Here is a 19,683-nt window from a genome sequence, read left to right on the forward strand (position 1 = left end):
TGATCACTTCTCTCAAATGTCAGCAAGCAGAAATAGTGCTACTCTGTACATCGGGGGGACCTTTCAGAGCAGTGTCCCACTGCCATTTCTACAAAGAGCTCACTTTATTTAGAGGCACTCACTAATGAAATAACTGCCTTTTTAAAGGTATAATGTTAGTAATTCTTTTAATCCTTACACCTTATTTCCTGTTGTGTGTGGGGTTACATAAAATTCCATGGCATGTGAATTTTGCTTATGATTTTGCTATTATCATTAAGATCATCTACAAGTAATAAAGGATATTTTATCTTTATGAAAGAGTGAAAACCTTCAGCCTCCCAAACACATACTGCTTATTAAAAACAGCTAGTACAAAACAATGAGAAACAAGAAGAGATCCTAAAGTCTCCATGCAGCCCCATTTCTTTCTTACTAATTTATTTTTTAAAAAGCCTTTGAAGGCATCTTGGAATTGTCCTTTGTTCAGCAATCTTTACTATTATTTTAAGTGACAATACTTTGTAAAATGTAAAGTACAATAAAAATGTCAAATTTTATTTCAATGTTTGTTAATATATAATTATTACTCTCCAGAGATTAATATTTAGCCTCCAGTGTGAAGGGAAGATAAAATATAAACATAGGTCTGTACTGATAAACTATGTTTTTCTGATGCTTCTTTGTAGCTTTGGTGCCTTTAATGGGCAAAATATTCAAGTCTATAAATATCACATTGTTACTAGCACATATGATAATTACATAAGAAATATTCCTCAGGTTTTATATATATCACAAATGTTATTGGATAGAACCATATATTAAATTGATAGAAATATCATAACAACTGGCAGAGTATTAGAACACTACAAGGACTGACGATTTTACCATGTAGCAAGAGGAGTGTAGTGAAGGATGCAGGAACCCTTACGGTTACAACCTTGTTCAGAAATAGGAACAAATCAATGTCACAATTTTCATAACCTGCTGTAAAGGTTAAATAAAAAAAGCAGAAGAAGAAAAAGAAGAAGAAGAAGAAAAAGGAGGAGAAACAGGAATGGGGAAAAGAGAGGCTTATGAGGGGGAGCCAGGGTGGCGAAGACACTAGCATTGTTGAAAGAGCATATTAGCAGCAGCTTTACAATAGTAAATGATGCATCTATGAAACTGCAGGAAGCTAAATGACTCCTCTCTCTCCCTTAGGGCAAGAGCAATGTTTGCAATATTGTTTCAGCAAATGATGTAGCCAGGCGCAATCCAGAGACTGGGGAACTCTTCCACTCTGTGTGCTACAACCTTCACCAAAGTCCTTGAGAAGTTAGTCAGAAAATACTGCATGCCCACGTCTGCGCCCTAGAAGCATACAAGATGACATGCAATCTATTACACGGTGCCTCCCAGAGCCAGCTGCAAGCTGGGGATTAATAGCCAGTCTAAGGAAGATCAAGGTCGGGCCAATCCTGGCTACGGCACATTTCACGCTGTTGGCTTTACTTGGTCAAGAAGTCTGGGCTTTCCGGTCAATCCTGAGACCCCCTTTTCAGGATGGCTTCCTCACTAATTTGGCCTCATCACACTATTTAAAGTTGGCAAACTTCTCTGTGTCATGTTGAGGTCTGGAGTGCACAGGACAGGAATAAGAATGAACACCATGCTGAGATCTTTTCTGGGCAATGTTCTCATTGGCCTGACTGAGGGTCTGAGGTACAGAGTTTTGAATATGGAGCCGTAGTCCTATAGGAATGGCAAGGCAATGTGAAGGATGCTCCAGCTGTATCACTGCAGGTCAAAAATGTGAATCTCCTTCCCTTTCTACTTCTGCCTGGATCTTACAATCCTCCTTCTCGCCTAATCAACTCTTCCATATGGTGATCCCTTCACTGCCCAAAATAATCGATGCAGCTTGTGTTTGTGTTTATAATACATCCCTCTTTTATAGAATGGGTTTTCAAAACTAGAGAAATACTTCAAACGTATTACGCATTATATCCTTCACTGTAGTTGACCAGTTGTGAACATTTTGCCATATTTTGAGTGCGCTCCCTGTGTGTGTGTGTGTACATAAACATATGTACACATATACCACCCATACATATTTCTGGATGAAACATTTATAATTAAGTTACAGACATCATGCTACTCATCCCTGGATCCCTTCAAAACATTCTAAAAATATGATGGACTTTTTCCTATAAAACCATAGAGCTCTTTGAGTGATTCGGTTATGTCAGTAGTTCTGTTCAGAGGTTAATAAGTATATTTTCAGTACATCCTATAGAACACTACCATGGATTGCAAGCTGTGAGAAGGTGTCAAGCCAAAATCCCTGGGATTCCTCAGCCAAATCATTTTCAATAAGGCCAAAATTAAGCCAAGTCAAGCCCTTTCCCTGTGGGATATTCAGAGCACTGTGACTCTGTGAGGGAAGTCTAGAGCACAGCACATCCCAGACTTTAGCTGACCTCAGGAGTTTTCCTTTTGTGGAGCATTTTGTGAAACTGTTTCTCAGGAAAAAATTTTGAAAAAAAAAATCTGGAGGAAGGATTCAACTCACCGTAAAAGGCTGTATGTACAGCATGCGAAACTGCTCATGTTTCTAAACTCAACTTTAATCAGCTGCTTCTAAACAGCCTGCTGACAATTAAGTTCTTCCATCCACCACAGCTATCACATTTTTTGTGTTATTTATTATTATTTTTTAATCATAAGCCAGGAGGCTTAGTCTATTAATGTAATGATTCTACAAAGCAAAGCATATTCCTTTCACATAGAAGTCCTTTTTTTTTTTTTTTTTTTCTGGACAGAAGTTAAAAGCACAGCTAGTGTTCAGGGCTCTTCAAAGTGTGAGTCACTGTGTTCATTTAAAGAGCCCCTAAGGTTTCCTTACCATTGTGCTTTTATCATTATCTTTAGTTTTTCTCTCACTTTGTCAGTTAACATAATCCTTAGTCAATTCTCCATTCTTTCCTTGTTCTTCCTACTTGATCTGAGAAATTGCAGAAATCACTAATAATATTCACAACATACAAAATAAAGTCCCTTTTAAAAAGGACATATATTGGGGTGCCCAGGTGACTCAATGGCTGAGCATCCAGCTCTTAGTTTTAGCTCAGGTTGTGATCCCAGGGTCCTGGAATAGAGCCCCACGTTGGGCTCTGCACTCAGCAGGGAGTCTGCTTGAGAGTCTCTCTCCCTCTTCCTTTGCCCCTCCCCCCATTCACACACATGCAGGTACATTTTCTCACTCTCAAAAAAATAAATAAATCTTTAAAAACAAATAAGGATATGTATTATTTGCCTTGGCTTTCTAAGAAACTGGCATAATGTGCATAGTTTCCATTTTTAAAATGCATTTCAGATGATGGGTTTATGGCCTAATGCAGTTATTTTAATAAGACTGATGAATACTTAAGAAAACTCCTTCTGATTCTCATGAAAACTTTTCTTTGACCTCAGAAGTTTTCACCACTAAGAATAACCACAGAGAATCGAGAGTTTAATTGCTTGGATAATTTGTTTATTGTGGAGGAAAGAGTGAGAGTCACCATTTTTAAAGCACAGCAAAATAATGTTTACTGTCAATGTACTATAAAATCACAGGCCTATGATTGATTTACTAATATATTTATCATATATGATCATATTAAAATATTAAATAGAACAAGAGAACCTTCTGTGACCATTGAAATATTCTCCAGCTGACTCCCATATGGTAGCCACCATGCACTTAACCTAGAATTTCAAAGGCCGGGAGGAATCACGGAGGGACTCATCCCATTAGCACAGAAGAGGAGAGTAAATAACAATGTTGTGTCTGCTCCCTTCATTCTCTCCCTCTCAAGACTGCAGAAACAATACGCAGGAGATTCTTCTGTCACACTGACAAGTACAGAAGCTTGCGGTTAAGTGGACTAATATGGAAACATATTAGTGTTGGCTGGTGAGAAGGGAACAGGGGACAGTTTGAGCTTGAATCACCATGAGGTAGGACTTGGGGACTTGCTGCATTAGAAGCCGAACAGAGCTTCCCTCTCATTTCTTCCTTGCACGTGCCCATGCCCTACACCAGGTGGAAAAAGTCTTGATGTGCGACTGGACAGTAATTGCTGCATCTTCACAGCCATCAGCATCTCTGACCCATACTTTCAAATTCTGGCTGAAATGGCACATCCCCTAAGAATTCTTCCTTTGGGGCAGCCTGGGTGGCTCAGCGGTTTAGTGCCGCCTTCATCCCAGGGTATGATCCTGGAGACCTGGGATCAAGTTCCACATCAGGCTCCCTGCGTGGAGCCTGCTTCTCCCTCTGCCTATATCTCTGCCTCTCTCTTTCTCTCTGTGTCTCTCATGAATGAATGAATGAATAAATAAATAAATAAATAAATAAATAAATAAATTTTTTTTTTAAATAATTCTTCCTTTGATTCCCCCTTTAGGATAAGATATCTCAAATAATTACATCTAAGAATAGGAAAAGATCCAGCTTAGATTTGTCACCTTTAAACACTTGACTTGCCCCAACACTACAGAACCAGCATCTAATGAGGTGGAGTCTCTGGCTGGAGGCATCCTTCCCAGCCTTCCGCTGACTCCTTCCACAGTGCCCAGCCTCGCACTTAATATTTCCAGCTCTGGCCTTCTTCCTCCCATAGCCTTGTTCTTATTTCTTAAACACAGGGGAAATGTCTGCACCATTAGCTTCATTTTTCAGCTATAATCTGCCAGATTCCCTCAGTTTACCTCTTCCTCTTGTCACTTAGGAGGTACCTTCCATCCTGTTTGACAACTACAAGCCCACTATGGAAGAGACCCATGGTCAGAATTTCTGAACCTGTGGCCCTGACCCTGTGACAGAGGGCTAGGCCATAGTGAATCCTCTCCCCCCAACATTTTTCAGAATCCTTGCTATTATATTTCTAGGCAGTAGCCCTTCATCCAGAGGTGGACCACATTTGCTGGGATATATGCCCCATGAGCCAGGCACACAAAAAAATATATACCAAAAGAACAAAATTGGCACCATCTCTGAAGGTCAGCATTGTTATTTATTGTTATTTATTTTCTTCTTTCGTGCTATCCAATGTGACTAGCTCCTGAGTCATTCCTCGCTACCTTTGAAATTCTCAATTTTCCTTATATTGACCCAAAACTACCCATCTGGTTTAAATAATATCTAAATAATGTATACCGAGTTGGTCTAAAGCAGTTCCACATGAAATCCATCCAGTGGGGACTCTTAGAATAATCTCTTCTGTGTGATGTTTTGCTTTGGATCGTGGAAAAGATCAAGATCATGTCCACTTTGACCTAAAATAGGTCACTGAAAAAAATCTCCCTCATGTTTGTCATACACTTGTTCTATCTTTCCTATTGTTACAATCCCCGTACATCACACTGCATATTGTTTCATATAATCCAAAGAGCTGGTGCAGTTCCACGCACTTAGTAAACATTCAGTAAGTATTCGCTGGGTCAGTAAATTCTGCTACATACTGAATGATATAAAAGTTGTAGCAGGTATGGTAGAGTGAGAACAAAATTCATATAAAACAGACTGTAGCCATAATTACAAAATATTTAGAACATCTTTCCACTAAGCCACGCTTATTGAAATAACAACATATCCTTCAAAATATCGGCACATCGTATTTGAAATCAATTACATTAATATAATCGTTAAGGTCACAAAAATGATGAATATAAAGTAAAACAAAAGAGAATACTTGAGAAAAATTTATATGGGACTTAATACAATTCTGAGTCTTTGAATGTTAAGTGGGGAAAAAAATGAATACTGAAAATTTACAAGTAGAACTACTCTAAAGGAGGCAGCGATTACACCGAAACATATTTCATTTCAACCCTTATCCAATGGGTTATTACACCCCACTGAACCCATCCACACTATTCCATGCCTTTAACCAGCCATAGCCCTAACTCCTGCAGAGCAACCAAGGTAGAACTGTGTTATAAACAACTTCTAAATACATAACCATCCATCCAATGTACCCACTTTTAAAACATGGTTACCAAACTCTATGGAGACTCAAGTCTTAAAAGTTATAACTTAATTCTCAATTTTTGTGTTAGTGTCTTCATTTTTTTTTTGAGAGAGAGAGAGATAAGGAGAGAGGGAGAGAGAGTAGGAAGGGGAGGGGCAGTAGAAGAGGAAGAGAGAGAGTCTTAAGCAAGTTTTAAGCTCAGTGTGCCGAGTCTGACACGGAACTCGATCTCACAACCCTGAGATCATGCATGACCTGAGCCAAAATCGAGAGTCAGATGCTTCACTGAACTGAGCCATCCAAGTGTCTCTGTGCTTGGGTTTTTAATTAACATATCTGCACAATTATGTCATCTGGTGAGGCAAAAATTGCAGATTAAAGCTAATGCTGTTGCCTGTTTGTCATGGCAGTGGTTGTTGCCAACTTATTTTCCCTAATTCGTTTTGAAAGTAACAACCAAATCTCCCATGGCAAGACAAAACTGCAGAACAAAGCATAATTTAAGGATTAGGGTTTTTTTTTTTAAGATTTTATTTATTCATAGAGATGCAAAGAGAGAGAGAGAGAGGCAGAGACACAGGCAGAGGGAGAAGCAGGCTTCATGTAGGGAGCCTGACATAGGACTCGATCCAGGGTCTCCAGGATCACGTCCTGGGCTGCAGGCGGCACTAAACCACAGCGCCACTGGGGCTGCCCTAAGGATTAGGTTTAAATAAATCCGGTTCAAAGCCAACCCCAGTAAATATAATCACTTTTTTCCCCCCAGAAATGGACACTGACAGGATATAGTTAAAGTGGGTGCTAAAAAAAGTCACAGCTTTTTTGAAGTGTTGAAAGAACACCCCATATGTCTAATTTACATGGAATAACTTCTTGACACCACAGATGACAGTTCAGTTTCAAAAGAACAAAATCTCTATATTTCAGGACATGCCCATCTAGGTCCAGACTGCAGCCTTGCCTCGTCACCCTTGACCCCTCAGGTCTTGTTTTCCCAGATGTAAAATGGGAGATGACAGCAGTTCCTAACTCATAGGCTCTGTGGGGATGTAACAAAGAATAACACACGTGAAGCGCACAGCATGGTCTATGACACATAGTGGATGCTCCATAGAATTTAGCTACCCTTACCTGCTGTCAGAAAATTCAGAAGTCAGTTTACTCTCAGGTACTTATACCTCTGGGCATGTATACCTCTGGGCCCTGCTTCCTCAGTGGCTACTTTCCTACTTTTATAAATGTTGAGCCCTACATAGTATTTCCATCTTAAATCTAACTCTAAATTTTTAGAAATGGCTGAGGTGAATAATTCTCCTTAAAATTGCTTCAAACCCAATTATATCTTTTACAATTAATATTATAGAACATAAACCATGATGGGAGGTCCTTAAATTGATTTAATGTTCACTAGAATATTTTTCCATGAATCACTTTTTCTTATTACCCAAGAGATTATAGAAGAAATAAGAATGGAAAGAGTAAACAATTTTATGGATCCAATCTAGAGGATAAAATTTTCAAGCTGACTAATGCACTAAAAAAAAAAAAAAAATGAAGTATTTCCAAAGTGAAAGTGAAAACCGTGTGTGCGCACGCGTGTGTGTGTTTGTAAAATGGTACTCAAGAACATTCAAAATGGATTTCAAAATTTCATTTTAATGGCAGACTAGCTTACAGTAGTGCTTCTTCTTTGGCTCACAGGCCTGGTCATCACCATTTTATAAATGAAGAACACAGCCGAAAGAAGTTAAAAAGCATCCCCAATACAGCCACAGAAGTAGTCAGAGATTTGAATACAAGTTTTTATGATTACAAAGCATATACTTGGCCCTCAACCACATAATAAACTTGATTTGGATGGTGGGTTTTACTAAATACTCTAGCAGATTAATTCTGTGGCTGCTAAAAAGTGGCACTTGAACACAGGTTGGCAATTATGAACAATTGCCAGCAATCATTAACTGCCTTACCAACCCATTTCTCTCATTCAATTAGCGCTAAAGGTTTCATGGAAATTTCTATTAACGTTTTATAGCACTGGCATTCAGCAAGAATATGCAGGTATAGCAACTATAAATAAGGAAAAGTAAATCCTGTTTTTAAGGATTTAGCACATATTCTAAAATTGCATGTTATAACAAGATGGTAATCCATGGTTTGACCTTGAAATCAACAGATTTCTTTTTTTTTTCAAAAGTGAAACTTTTCCTGCTATTAAAAAAAACCCTGCAATTTTACAATTGCCTTATTTTAAATATTCTAAGTGTTAGCAAAACCTGTTAAGGAAACGAACACTCAGTGGAATGGCTCCAATTAGAGAATATAACAGGGCAGGCGTGACCCTCCCCATTCCCACATTCTTCATTTTATTGCATCTACAAGAGCCAATATAATTAGTTTGGTATAAATATTCCACTTAAGCATAATATTTCCAATTTTCATTACTACTGTTAAATATCCTCTTATAAATTCCAATGTTCTAAGTATCTTATTTTGTCTGTACCAAATGATAAGAAAAAATATGTAATGTTAATAAATCTGATCCTTCTCAGCACTGATTGTGAAAAGTAGGAGAGAGTAGGAAGCTTCTGAGAGTAGGAAGCTTTTGGTGGTTATTGATATTCATAAAATCTCTACTGCTTCTTAAAATATGAGAAGAATTACTTTTCTTTAGTGACAGAGATTAGTTAGAAATGTAAGGTGATGTGGTCATGCTGGGAAAAAAGATAAAATTATTGTCTTCTCTTAACCAAGGCTGATACTGTTGTAAATTCATAAGCTTCCAGAAGTACACATTAGAAGCATGCTGGCTGAAACATCCTTCACAGGTATCCCAGGACCCTTGGACCATGAAAGTCTTCTCACATCAAGGAAAGTCGCCTCCTTGGACCTATCTCACTCCTGCTCATAGCTCATGTCCCAGCATTGGGACCCCTCTCTCCCAGTCTATAAACTCAATGTCTGTATCACTCTGAAGCACCTCATTTTCTGTGGTGGCTTCATGTGTTTAAATCAGAATTTATGCTCCTAGGGTTAGGGTTTAGACAACCAGAGGCTTTATTTCTATCCTCCACACCCACCTTCAGACTAGAATATTATAGTTCATTGCAGAGACTGATTCAGTTGATTGATCAAATGATTGAGAAGCTGGAGAGATTAGGCAAGTCTACTTAAACTCAATATTGTGAGGACAGCCTGAGTGGCTCAGTGGTTCAGTCTCGCCTTCAGCCCAGCTTGTGATCCTGGAGACCTGGGATCGAGTCCCACATCGGGCTCCCTGCATGGAATGGAGCCTGCTTCTCCGTCTGCCTGTGTCTCTGCTTCTCTCTCTCTGTGTGTGTCTCTCATAAATAAATACATAAAATCTTTTAAAAAATAAATAAATGAACTCAATATTGTGAAGTACAAGGAAGGTCACTAAGTTCATATTGCATGTTACAGTAATGTCTGCACTACCTTCCGATATTGCTATCCCTGGGAGGAGGGGGGAGTCTTGCTTTTAGAGTGCTACAGAATCACAGGCTAGCATATATTCCTCACCACCTCTATAGAAGAAAAACTAAAATAGACAAATAGAAAAGAAAGAAATATGTTTGTAATTTTTAAGAAAATATCTAGCTTTCTAAATGTGGTGAATCTGGTCTGCCTAGAGTCAAGTTGGTTGGAGGAAAGGAAGAATAGTGGGAAAGAGGCAGGGTGGGGCTCATAAGGAAACAGAAGAATACTAGGAACCTATCAAGATTCTATCAATAATGTTAACAGCAAAAAAATTGATGGGAACCTCACTGTGTGCCTGAGACTTTAGTAATTGGTGAGAAAATCTTAAGACATAATCAAGACAGTCTTTATGTTAACAGCCTTAAAATCCAAAAGTAACACTGACATGATCCATACATATCTTAAAGGATATTTATCAAAAGCCTACACAGTGGAGAAAGACTCTAGAATCCTGCAAATAATGGAGAATAAACTCAGAGTGGGGGTAGGAATATACACTTCTAGTACAGAGTCTCTTGAAAGTTCTTTGAGTTTCAATTTCTGAAATGATCTAGTTGTACGATCCCACAATTCTGCCTTCTATCCAGGTGCATCTGCTCACACCTTCTGGAATGCTAGAGCCTTTGGAAGACAGAGAGGAGGCATCTGTCCAGATCTGTTCAGTGCTCTTAGGCAGTGAACCTCAATATCCCTTAACATCTTGCCTCGGGTCTCAGGTATCACAGCACTCATACATTTTATGAAAACCAAGCCTCCTGGAAAAACCTAAGAAACACCTTCAAAAGGCTCTGGTTAAAATAAATAGGCACATCAGTTAAGGTAAGGTGAGTTCAGAGGTGAAGATACTTCAGCATCTAGAGTCTGTGATGTCCGCTCTGTGCACACTATGGTTTAGCTTCATTATTGGAGCCTTGGTATCTCGGGCATCCTACACATGATCTGCTGGATTCACAGAATCATGATGCCCCAGGACAGCCACACCAGGAGCCAGGGACCATGGTTTGCCCCCTCTCAGTAGCTCCATCTATCCTTCCCTACATCACATGGGGCTACTTCAGAAACAACAGCTCCAAGCTTCTTCTCTCATCTCCTTCAGTGGTCCCTATGCTGGGGCAGCCTCTCTTTTGTAGCCAAAAGTCTCCCCCAAACACTCCCTTCTTCTATTTTCCTTTCCTCCTGAGCAAGGAGACTTCCAAACTGCTAAAGGAACTGTCTTCTAAAAACACAATGTATAACATACTTAAGAGAGATGCCAGCTTTTGCTCACCTTACGGCAGTGCTTTTCCCCCCCTGGAGGCTGATGACAAGCCATCCAGGGCCCCTGGGTGGATCCCAAAGGGGTGCCAGGCAAGGGATGGGCCTTTTTATTGAAATTAATTTATACTTTGTATTTTACTATAAAATAGATATGCCTATTATATTCCTTTAAAGATATTTTAAGTTATCATTATCAAAAACAATACTCCTAGAATACATACTATCTCTTTGAGTGCTAAAATAATCACAGAAATTGCCACTTGCAGATGAAATTTTTCATCATAGCCCCTCGTGATTTTTTCCCCAGCCAAATTTAGGACTTAGTTACCACTGCCCTGTGCAGTAACAAAATTGAAACACTTGTGATTTCCATGCAGTGTGTCCTCAGACCTCCACATCTGCCTTTGGCCTGGGACAAAGTCCGTCTATCAGGAAGCCACACACACCTTTAAAAGTCTGCATCAAGTGTTGAATGTTATATCCTCGAGAAGCCTGGCCTTCCCTTTCCCACAATAGGTGGAGTTAGTGTCCCTCCCTTATGGCTCCTAGCATTTGGTTCATTTGACTTGTATTTGTTATTGGACTGGACATAGCTGCCGTATATGTCCATTTTCTTGTGCAACCAGTTTTCTCAGGAGAAGTACCTGCCTTTTTCATATTTATATCTCCAACTTTGGCAAGCAACTAGGGAAACAGTGGTACCTAGCCTAGTGACATGTTAAATGAGCACAGATTATTTACTGACATCTTTCTCTTTCTCTTACACACTTCATTTGAGGGGTCTATTCCCTTTAACCAGCTCAGTGATGATAGGCCACCTTGCCCACATCAGCGTGTGTCCCCATCATTCTTGACAACCCTGACTGTCATGATCATTTGTTCCTGTATATAGAAGCCCTCCACACCCAAATTACAGCAGCACACTGACAGGCACAAATTGGATAAACATCTCAATCTGCTACATTGATACTACACATTAGAAATGTGTGATACTACACATTAGAAATGCCTAAGAACTTGTTTCAGCATTTTTATTCTACTATTATAAATTAATTTTCACCAAAATTCATCAACACAGATAAAAATCTTTTTAAAGCAGCATCAGTTTGACCCATACTTCTGTTAAACTGGCTCCTTGAGACTTCTTAAATGATTCTCTGACACCAATATGTCCTAAAATAGATACTCGTGTGAGAAGCAGCTTATCTCCTCTGTCTCTTGAAATGCAGGTAAATATGCAATGTCATCACTGCATTATACACCACATATGCCAGGTCATAACAATACATAAGGCGTGGTCTAAACACAGACAAGTGTCTACTAACCTTCTGGGGCTCCCTCTGCTTTTCTTTCCTTCTTCTCCGGACTAAAGCAATTTACTAACAGGTCGTTCTGTCTTTACACTCTCCAGAACCTATCAATTTTCCCAAATTGCTTTCAGATTCATTTTCCTAAAGTAAATCTTTGATCAAAGCCTTCTCCTTACATGTCTCCTCATTGCTTCCTGAATGAGATTCAAACTTGCTTTGCTTAATAAACTCAGCACCTCCATGGCTGCCCTGCAACTTATGCTCTCTTCTTACCTTCTCCGACTCCTCTACATTCAAGCTAACCAGCCCTCACATATTACATCCTTTCCTACCTCCCCCAGAGTAAGTATCTAAACCTTAGAAATAAAGCAAAAAACGTGGGCAGCAAGTCCTTTCAAAATCATGGAGGTGAAAGCCATCCAAAGTTTTTCCAGGGTAAGTGTTGTAGAATAGAACCTTCTCCAATGTTGGAAATGTTACATCTGTGCTGTCCAACTGGGCAGCCACTGGTCCCACGTGCCTACTGAGAACATCGAATATGGTGAGTGCACCTGAGGAAGTATTTTTTGAATATAATTTATATTTATTTAAGGTAAATGTAAATAGCCAGGTGTGGCCACTCAGGTCTAGGGGAATATACACGATGTTAATCTTGGTTAAAGGTCTCAGACTTAATGAAGTTACTTGTGATTTGTAGATTTTTATCCAGTAGATAATAATTTCTGAGCTGAGAAAGATATGACCCAAAAGATGTATGAGCTCTTGGACATTTCTATGAATAGGTAGGTCAGTGGATCTCTAATTTCTCAAGTGCTCTTTGGACTGGTAATAATATCGTATTATGTCCTTCATTAATTAGTGGATTAAGTAAAATATTTCACACATGTCCATTTTATATTTGCTTGGGAGTCATGATTTTGCCTTTTGTAAAATGTAGTTTGAAACCTTATTTTTAGGGAAAGAAGTAAAAGGCTTAGCAGGAACAGTCTCCGAATGAGTACATGATAAATATCCACTTTTACTCCTTCCCCTCTACCCTGCTTACAAATCTAAAAATGCATCTTTTCTCTGTTCCTACACATCCTCCCCCCAAATCTTTTGAAGTCCAGATATACCACCTCCTCCAGGAAGCCTTAGCTGCTTCATTGTCAAATGCAAATCCTCTTCCCTCAATTTCCACTACTTTTTATTTATATTTTATTCCTGGTACTTAAATCATTTTCTATCCACCATACCCCATAGATATTTCTATCAACCCTGTTAGACTTCTGAATTTTGAAGGTGGAGACTACATTTCACTATATTCATTTCTCTCTGTGTCAATGAATAAATAATGGCAAATATGTGGAGGATGTCAAGCAACCAGACTTAAAACTAGCTCTGCAACACAAGAAAGTCTTTTAGCTTGCAAAAGATGATTGCAATAACCTGACCCTAACATAAGTTAATCTCTGTGACAATATAATAAGGAATGTTCTTCTAGACCCATTAAAATGACATGCAGGTTGATAATTATTTTTACAGTGTTGGGATTCTAAAACAAAATGTTTCTCAGCTTCTGTTATTTGGCGATGCTAAATGAATGTTGTCAAAAGATTAAATATAAATTGGTTATAAATCTTCATTTAACTACATTGCGTAGGGAAGGTTACATTACAACAGCCATGTTTGTGACAGCATTAGGAAAATAAAGAGTCTTATTTTAATAGTGTTAAGACTACTGAAATCATTGTTTATTTGATATAACAGGCTTTAGATTTGAAGATGATGCCACTGATGGTCATCACTGAATATCTGACGAAGGCTGAAGAAAGCCAAGGGCAGTGAACTAGCCCTTCTGGACTCCAAATGGACAGCATGGACTCTTCCCAACAGCTGAAGCCACCATTTGCAGGGAGCTCTGTCATTGCCTGAAAGGTACACTCACTTTGCTAACCAGATTTTTCAAACTGATTGAAAAATCTGATTTCAGAAATAGTCCTTTTTTCAACCGAGTTTGTCTGACTTTTTAGGCGATGACCCGTAGTCTGATCACCTGTCCAAACCACCTGGTGGCTTGGATGTTACAGACTTATAATCTTGCAAAGATGCCTCTCCAAAGCATCACAGTCACCCTTTCACACTGAAGCTGTGCTGTCATGTGGCCACAGAAGCTTGATGAATAACCCCTCCCTTGCACACGGAGCTCGTCAGGACCGAACGATGAGACCAGTCATGACCTCTTGGAACACTGTTATGGGACACCCATGTATTGTTTTCATGGCCAGAACTCCAATGGAGCTATCTGTTCCTGACCTGTTCTCCATATGGTGCATAAACCAAGCTTGGCATTAGTTCCCTTCCAGCTCTTCTCTTGTTTCTACTGTTTTTGCTCCCTCTTCCTATACCTTTTGTGTGGAAGGTGCAGGGTGCAGAAAGCAAACACTTCCATTCCCTCCCCTTACGTTTCATGCTGTGATTTTTCTACCTACCCCTACCTTAAAAAAAAAAGGCTATTAATAATCACATCAATTAGAAAACTATTTAAATTGCTATGGAAAGGAATGACTACTTTCAGCTCAAGAAAAAAAATCAGCATGAAAACATCCTTTAAGGAAGGAGACAAACAAAAATGTGAGCTGGGATTCCAGCACAATATCTTGGTGAGAGAAACAAGCAGTTTTGAGTACTGTTGAAATATAAACACCACCCACACGACTCACACACAGTATTTCACCCTGGGGTTTCCTGATCAGACTTTGAGAGACTGACCGACAGCACCAGCACACACAGCCATTTAGATGAAGGGCCACGGTCTGTAAATCTTCTTGAGTTCCTGGAAGTCCTTCCTGGTGAGCAGCAGGATCACAGAGGTGATTCTAGAATGCAGGGATGATCCTTGTAGACATACATCTGGGGAGGCCGCTTGGGACAGACCTATCCCCTGCTGGTGGGGTAAGGGGGGATCAGCATGTGGACCCTAAGGCTAGAGGGAATCAGGGGATCCAGGTAGGGGCTGGAGAGCTCTGGGTATGACTGGTGACCCCCACCCCCTGCCGCTGAGAGGGGCCCTAGAGTCACCCAAATCAGGACCCATTTCTCTGTTCTCTGCTCTCTGTTCCTAGTCCAGGGCAAGTGGCAAAGAAAGAGACCTTCAGGAATAAGGGGTCGAGGGATCCCTGGGTGGCGCAGCGGTTTAGCACCTGCCTTTGGCCCAGGGCGCGATCCTGGAGACCCAGGATCGAATCCCACGTCAGGCTCCCGGTGCATGGAGCCTGCTTCTCCCTCTGCCTATGTCTCTGCCTCTCTCTCTCTCTGTGTGACTATCATAAAAAAAAAAAAAAAAAAAAAAAAGGAATAAGGGGTCGAGAGCCCTGGGGTGGACTGCAACACAGAGCAGTAGGAGACTGTCGGGGAGAGCATCCTTGCAAATCCACATACCTGGGGCTGGGCCTGGAAACTGGTTATTTATTCAATTCTAGTTCCTTCTTATTTTCAAAGCTTGCTGAGTAATGCTGATGTATAGTGAGGTATAGAAACCGCTGATAAAAAGATTCATGAGATTCAGATGTCAGCTGAGTGGACAGAAAACAGCCATTCCAGGAGAAAGCACTCTCTAGCGTGGGGTCCCACTGAGACAGTGCCAGAACCCTAAGGACAAAGCCTAGGTCGGGGGACCTGGAACAACAGGTGGGTCATGTGATGCTCAGAGCTCTCCACTCTTGCTCATCATCCAGGGCAGTGATTTAAAGAAAGGTCATCTTCTTACCTCCTACCTGTCTCCCTGCTGCCAGCACACATGCTTCTCTCTTCACACAACTCTTTTCAACCTGAGACTCAGCTTCTCCTCAAGAAACTTGCCCATAAAATCTACTAAGACCTTGTAGACATGGAGCCCTGTAAATTAGCTCTTTACCTACAACCTGCATAGGCGATGACCACACTGCTTAGTAAAAATGATAAAAATTGACAAGCCAGTTGCTTTTTAACTCTTTGATTTCTTCTTCTGTTCCTTACTAGTCTTGTTTCATTTCTGAGTTGAGCTGCATGTTGCAAAATCTGGCCAAATAGATCTTTGCTAGATACTGTGTCTTGCTTCTGCCAGAGATGATTTTCATTCAGAATGAACAGGAAAAGGCAATATTAGGTACAAAATGCAGGCACATTTTAAAATAAGATGAAAAACACATGTGCATCATACAGCTGTCCTCCACAGCACTGAGGGAAAAGCATACTTCATTACGATAATGTCTTTTTTACTCCATTTCACAAATGGAGATCTACAATTAAACCACTTTTGTTTGGGTTGCCAGTTTTTCCTTGCTTTGATTCTTTGGTCAGGAAGTAATTACATTTTAGGGATTAAATGATGCTTGCATTGGGGGTGTGCCATGAAAACAGCAATAAATGTCACTGACCTGCAAGAAATATGCACCATTGTGGTTACTGTATTATGGTTTCTTCTTTGCATGAAAATTAAGTATAAATATCTGCTACCCCGAGGTGTATGGCTTTAGATCTTGGCTTACAAATAAAACTATAAGCGTAGAATATATGTTCTTCATCTTATATTTTTTAATAATTGTTTACAAAGCTCTCCATTGCTACCAGGTACTATTTATTGAGTGCCAACCATCATGCCTGTTCAATGTTACATTCTATAGAGGATCCCTGAGGGGGTTATGTATCTATTTTGTGAGTTTTACAAATGAAAAGTCTGAGTTTCAGTAATGTCATCAGCCCAGGGTCATGTGGCTTTATAAATGCCATTTGTGGATTTAAACCCGACTGACTATGACTCTGGTACCTTCCCTCTTTTGGCTACAGTACACTCCAGCTTTGTGAAATTAGATTTGATACCATAATGGCAGCCTCTCTAAGAAACTGAATAATCAAACTTCAAACCTGGAATTGGAGGAAAGGCTGCAATTGATAGAATTTTGGATTCAGTAATAAACTGGATCCAAATGCCAATTGGGTTGATAGCAGCTTATGAAAACTTGTAGGGCTTCAGTTTATCTCCCAAACGTGAATGACAATGCATGCCTCGAATAATGGTTGAGAACAATAAGTGAAAGAACATATTTAATGGCTGGCACCTACTTCTAAACCTCTTGAGTGAGAACGGTCAGGGGTGAGCCCGGCTAGGCCAGAGCACATGGAGAAAAAAGTCCTACAGAAGCTTAAAGATTGACAGCATCAATTGAGAGTTGGAAGTGAAAGTTGAAGGACAAGGAGATTGGCAAACCAGTGAACAAAGTCCTGACGGGCACAGAATGGGTCGCTTGCTGCAAGGCAGGGAAAGAGGAGACAGACCCTGAGGTGAGGGGGCATAGTTCAGGGGCAGCACTCATCAAACACCTAAAGGGCTGTTCAAGGGCACACCCTTTGGCTGGAATGTCTCATGCAAGGGTTGCAAACAGGCAGACCAAGTCCCCAGGAAATGCTTCCCTTCTGCGTTTCACCCTGGTCCTGATACGGGATGCATGGCAAATGCATTTATAGATAGCACTTACTCCTAAGCAGTCCCATGTTTCAGTCAGCCGCCCATGCTCTTGTCAGTGTTCGGGTCCAAGGGCTTCCAGGAGTATAGAGAGGAGAGGATGGTAACCGAAACGGTCTGAAAATCTCCCCCCAGTATGTCGTCACGCACTGGTGTGAAGGATTTGTTTCTGCTGGCCTACTTTCTTTGTTAAAAATGCAATGTACAAATAAATGCATATTCTGCTCATGTTTCTTCCCAACACGTTTATTTATTAAGAAATTATGTTTTTGTATCTTCCTCATCCCTACTGCCCAGCTGAGTAACTTGCATTCGCTGTTAGTTGAAGATGCTGAACTGGCAGCAAAATGAAATAGACCTTCTGCACTTTGACAATCATTTTGCATCTGTGCATTTCTTTGGCAGCAACTTGGCTGATGGATGATATTTGTTGAATACCAAACAAACAAACAAACAAACAAAACCAAGGCCCGCCTCAAGCCCTGGTTTCCGGCTTTGACTGCTTTCTGAAACCAAAGCCCCTGCACTTTTCAAATGAAAGTAGTTCTGGATGTACCCAAATTTAGAGTGGCCATGAACACTGAAGGTGGTTCACGGCATGAAGTACCACTCAGGCGATGTCACAGTGGCATGCCCAGAGCTTAGCAAAACTTCTCCAAACCATTAAGTCAAATATCCTAGTCTCATAAGCCATAACTGACACAGACCTTGCTTGCCTGGAATTTTCATTACAGAAAATAAGATTGTAAAGTATGGGAAACTTAGAATACAATGCTAATAGGGCAGGAGAAGGGAAGATCCAGAATGTTTCTTCACTGATTTTTTTGAGATAAAAATATTCAGGTGAAACTCAGTAAGTTCTGAAAGGGATTTTAACAACTGTACATTGAGGGGAAATTGTACGATGACAAGTATTTGCTTTATCATTTTGAGATCTAAGTTTGACAATGGCGTCATTATGAAAAAGAAAACATTTTCAACAGAATCACCAGAAAGCTAAAGGTATAAAGAATTCAGAGACTGAGCCAGTTATACACAGTCTCAACTAACTCTGTGCTGGTGGTTTCTAACAGGAGGAACATGTTGTGTTCGAGAATAAGAGACATGTGACAGTGACGCTAAGAGGAGATTTTGTGGGGGTGTCTCAGAGTCAAAGAGACTTTAGCTGGAATCCCAACTTTTTAGTTTCATAACCTTGGATGATATTGGAGGTAGAGTTCTATAACAGCCCCAAGATTCCAGCCCCCCCGTATACATGCCCAGTATTACTCTCTCACCTGGAACATGAGTGGGACCCGTGAAAATGACCGAATGCTATTCCTGCCATTAGCTGTCATTACATGGTGAAGGTGAAGGGGTTCTGGATATGCGCAGAAGGTCCCAATCTGCTGATCTGAAGCTAATCAAAGGGAGTTACCCTGGGTGAGTATGACCTCATCACCTGATGCTCTTATAAAAGGGACCCTGGTCTTTCTTGAAAGAAAAGATGAAAAAGAGAGCATCTCCTGCTGGCTTTGAAATGGGCTTCCAGTTGTAGGAGTGCCCATGAAAGGGCCACATGGTGGGTGCTTCAGGGATTTCTGGGTGCCATGTGCAGCCTGGCTGACTGCCAGCAGAAAAGTGGGACCTCAGCCCTACAACTACAGCACCTGATTCTGCCAACAGTCACGAGGGTCTGGAGAAGGACCCAGAACTCCAGAAGGGACACCTTCAATGCGGCCTGTGAGACCTTGAGGGGAGGACCTAGTCACCCTGGGTCCACGTTCCTGAGCTTCTGAAAACTGAGAGGTCATAAACAGGCATCATCTGAAGCCACTAAGCTTGTGGGAATTGTTGCACAGGAGAGGTGAGTTGTTTATTTAACCTCAGGAAGCCTCCGTTCTCCCATGTAAGATGGAGATCACAATAGAAGATCACTAGAGAAATTCAGTATGATTAAATAACTCTCTCAACACATGCCTAGCATTTGGTAGGAGCTCAGTGAAGGCAGTTATAGTAGTGGGACGAGCAGCACTGTCAGCAGTGGGAGTGTCAATTTTCAGCAATTGTAACATCTCCAAACACCTGAGTATGCTTATAATTAAAACAATCAGAGAAATTGGGAAAGTTAAAGTATCTGTATCCTATAGGCTAGACTAAATTAAATGAAGGTATCGTT

The 19,683-nt window shown here is 40.4% G+C and overlaps 1 protein-coding gene across 2 annotated transcripts in view; it reads right to left on the reverse strand.

Moving 5' to 3' along the window:
- PRKN (parkin RBR E3 ubiquitin protein ligase) overlaps window positions 1-19,683 on the reverse strand; it is a 1,295,055-nt gene that overhangs the window by 801,692 nt on the left and 473,680 nt on the right. The window lies entirely within an intron of this gene.

Source organism: Nyctereutes procyonoides, unplaced genomic scaffold (genome assembly GCF_905146905.1).
Source record: "Nyctereutes procyonoides isolate TBG_1078 unplaced genomic scaffold, NYPRO_anot_genome, whole genome shotgun sequence".
Lineage (NCBI taxonomy): Eukaryota > Metazoa > Chordata > Mammalia > Carnivora > Canidae > Nyctereutes > Nyctereutes procyonoides.